Source organism: Lepus europaeus, chromosome 5 (genome assembly GCF_033115175.1).
Source record: "Lepus europaeus isolate LE1 chromosome 5, mLepTim1.pri, whole genome shotgun sequence".
In the NCBI taxonomy this organism is placed as follows: Eukaryota; Metazoa; Chordata; class Mammalia; order Lagomorpha; family Leporidae; genus Lepus; species Lepus europaeus.
This window is the reverse complement of record NC_084831.1, coordinates 145,333,685-145,337,609: the sequence shown is the minus strand read 5'-3', so window position 1 is coordinate 145,337,609 and position 3,925 is coordinate 145,333,685. Positions and strand designations below refer to the sequence as shown.

At 39.5% G+C, this 3,925-nt stretch overlaps 1 pseudogene; it reads left to right on the top strand.

The window, feature by feature from the left end:
* The first annotated feature begins 3,194 nt into the window (after positions 1 to 3,194).
* On the top strand, positions 3,195 to 3,278 carry LOC133761239 (small nucleolar RNA U3; annotated as a pseudogene).
* Positions 3,279 to 3,925: the final 647 nt, after the last annotated feature.

Below are 3,925 nucleotides of genomic sequence, written 5' to 3'. Positions count from 1 at the left end.
CTATGTGGGTGCAAACTGTTGAAATCTTTACTTAATATATACTAAACTGATCTTCTGTATATAAAGAGAATTGAAAATGAATCTTGATGTGAATGGAAGGGGAGAGGGAGCGGGAGAGGGGAGGGTTGCAAGTGGGAGGGAAGTTTCAGAAGGGGAAGCATTGTAATCCATAAGCTGTACATTGGACATTTATATTCATTAAATAAAAGTTAAAAAAAAGAAAAAAAGAGGAAATCCAAATGGCCAACAGACACATGAAAAACTGTTCAAGATCACTAGCAATCAGGGATATGCAAATGAAAACCACAATGAAATTTCACCTCACCCCGGTTAGAATGGCTCACATACAGAAATCTACCAACAACAGATGCTGTCGAGGATGTGGGGGAAAAGGGACACTAAGCCACTGTTGGTGAGAATGTAAACTAGTTAAGCCACTAAGGAAATCAGTCTGGAGATTCCTCAGAAACCTGAATATAACCCTACCGTACAACCCAGCCATCCCACTCCTTGGAATTTATCCAAAGGAAATTGAATTGGCAAACAAAAAAGCTGTCTGCACCTTAATGTTTATTGCAGCTCAATTCACAGTAGCTAAGACCTGGAACCAAGCCAAATGCCCGTCAACAGTAGACTGGATAAAGAAATTATGGGACATGTACTCTATAGAATACTATACAGCAGTAAAAAAAAGAAAAACAAAACAAAAAGAAAACAATGAAATCCAGTCATTTGCAACAAAATGGAGGAATCTGGAACATATCATGCTGAGTGAATTAAGCCAGTCCCAAAGGGACAAATATCATATGTTCTCCCTGATCGGTGACAACTAACTGAGCACCAAAAAGGAAACCTGGTGAAGTGAAGTTGACTCTATGAGAAACAGTGACTTGATCAGCCGTTGTCCTGACTGTTGATGTACAATTTAATACTGTATCCCTTTTAGTATTTTTTTCTGTTCTACTTAATACTATTGGTTGAACTCTGTAATTAATACACAATTATTCTTAGGTGTTCAAATTTAACTGAAAAGTGATCTCTGTTAAATATAAGAGTGGGAATCAGAGAGGGAGGAAATGTACAGTTTGGGACATGCACGAGCTGACTTGCCCCAAATGGTAGAGTTAGAAATGTGCCAGGGGATTCCAATTCAATCCCATCAAGGTTGCATGTACCAATGCCATCTCACTAGTCCAAGTGATCAATTTCTGTTCACAATTGAGCATTCTGATAGGTCTAAGAGTCAAAGGGATCACATAACTGATAGAATTAAAAAGGGAGAGAACGATCCAACATGGGAAGTGGGATACACAGCAGACTCATAGAATGGCAGACGTCCTAAACAGCACTTTGGCCTCAGAATCAGCCCTTAAGGCATTCGGATCTGGCTGAAGAGCCCACAAGAGTATTTTAGTCATGGAAAGCCAGGACACTCTGGAAAAAAACCTAAACGAAAGGTCTCTGCAAGTGAGATCCCAGTAGAGAGAACGTGCCATCAAAGAAGGAGGTACCTTTCTCTGAAGGGAGGAGAGAACTTCCACTTTGACTATGACCTTGTCTAAATAAGATCGAAGTCAGCGAACTCAAAAGGCTTCCATAGCCTTGGCAACTCATGACAAGAGCCTAGGGAGATTACTGACGCCATAAACGAGAGTGTCAATTTGCTAAGTCAACAACAGGAGTCACTGTGCACTTACCCCTCATGTAGGATCTCCATGCTTTATGTGATGGTCAATGTGAATTAATGCTATAGCTAGTACTGAAACAGTATTTTACACTATATGTTCTGTGTGGGTGCAAACTGATGAAATCTTTACTTAATATATACTAAATTGATCTTCTGTATATAAAGATAATTGAAAATGAATCTTGATGTGAATGGAATGGGAGAGGGAGTGGGAGATGGGAGGGGTGCAGGTGGGAGGAAAATTATGGGGGGCAAAAAGCCACTATAAACCAAAAGCTGTACTTTGGAAATTTATATTTACAAAATGAAAGTTAAAAAAGAAAAAAGAGAAAAAAGTGGATGCAAATGAAACCCATTATACTTAGTGAAATAAGCCACTCACAGAAAGACAAATATCATATGGTCTCTCTGATCTGTAGTAAATAATAGAGTAATTAAAATGTAATCTATAAGGGGCTGGTGTTGTGGTGTAGCAGTAAATGCAAGGCCTGCAGTGCCATCATCCTAAATGGGTGCCAGTTTGAGTCCCAACTGCTCCACTTATGATCTGTCTCTCTGCTATGGCCTGGGAAAGCGTAGAAGATGTTGCAAGTCCTTGGGCCCCTGGACCTGTGTGGGAGATCTGGAGGAAGCTCCTGGCTCCTGGCTTTGGATCAACACAGCTCTGGCCGATGCGGCCATCTGGGGAGTCAACCATTGGATGGAAGACCTCTCTCTACCTCTCTGCCTCTCTACCTTTGCCTCTCTGTAACTCTGCCTTTCAAATAAATAAATAAATAAATCTTTTTAAAAAGTGTAATCTATAAGAATTAAACTGACGCTTTGAGATGAAATGATTTTGAACAACCCTTACCTTGACTATAGAGGAATAATGTTGTTCTTGTTTGTTTGGTTCTTTTCTCCTTTTTTCTTCATGCTTATCAGTGAACTCTCTTCCTAGTGTGGGGTTAATCTTATGAGTATAAAAATTAACTGAAAATTGATCTCTGTAAAAAATAAGGAAGGGAAAGGAAAGGGAGGAGGAAGAAAGGCATGAATATGTGTGGGAGGGAGGTAGGGGAAAGAATCACTATGTTCCCAAATATCTATCTACTAAATGCATGAAGATGTACTCTTTTTTTTTTTGACAGGCAGAGTGGACAGTGAGAGAGACAAAAAGGTCTTCCTTTTCCATTGGTTCACCTCCCCCCCAATAGCCACTGTAGCTGGCGTACTGCACTGATCCGAAGCCAGGAGCCAGGTGCTTCTCCTAGTCTCCCATGTGGGTGCAGGGCCCAAGCACTTGGGCCATCCTCCACTGCACTCCTGGGCCACAGCAGAGAGCTGGACTGGAAGAGAAGCAATCAGGACAGAATCCGGTGTCCCAACCAGGACTAGAACCCGGTGTGCCAGTGCCGCAGGCAGAGGATTAGCCTATTGAGCCACGGCATTGGCCTGAAGTTTTATTCTTTAAACAAAATAAAACAAAATTTTTAACTTCATTAATTAATCTAAATAAGATATCATCAAGACTATACTTTCAAGGATCATTTCTATAGTTTGCTACTAAATAAGATACCATCAAAATACCATCCATCTCTTTTTAAACAGATTTGTTCTTTAACTATCTTTTTAAAAATTTATTAGCAACAATTATACATATTTGCTACAGAGAAATATTTAAGTTCATGTATACAATTTATACTGATCAAAACGGGGTCATCAACATTTCCCCTTCTCTAACATTTCTTCGTGATCAGAGGCATGGAGCTTCCTCCTTCTGTTTGTTCTTACAATATCTAGTAGATTATTGTTAGCTGCAGTCTCTCCACTATGCTGCGCAACACTAGGTTATTATTCCTTTGATCTCGGTCTGATTTTGTAACCACTATCCAGACTCCCTCTGCCCACCCTCCATACCTTCTTCATAGCCTCTAGAAATCACCATTCTTTGTTCAGGTTGATGTATTTTGTTTGGCTGGTTGGATTTTTTTTTGGCTTCTACATTTGAAGGAGAACATGAGGTATTTGTATTCTGTGTGTAATTTATTTCACTTAACATGATATGCTACCCATCTCTTAATCAAACTCAAAAAGTATATTCATTAATAATGGTAATTCTACATACTCTACATTTAAAAGAAAAAAGACATAGATTTCTAGAGCTATCTCCTACACCTTCTATATCAAGAACTACCATGTATAAAGTTAAAAATAGTGAGTCTAGGGGCCAGTGCTGTGGCATAGCAGGTAAAGTCA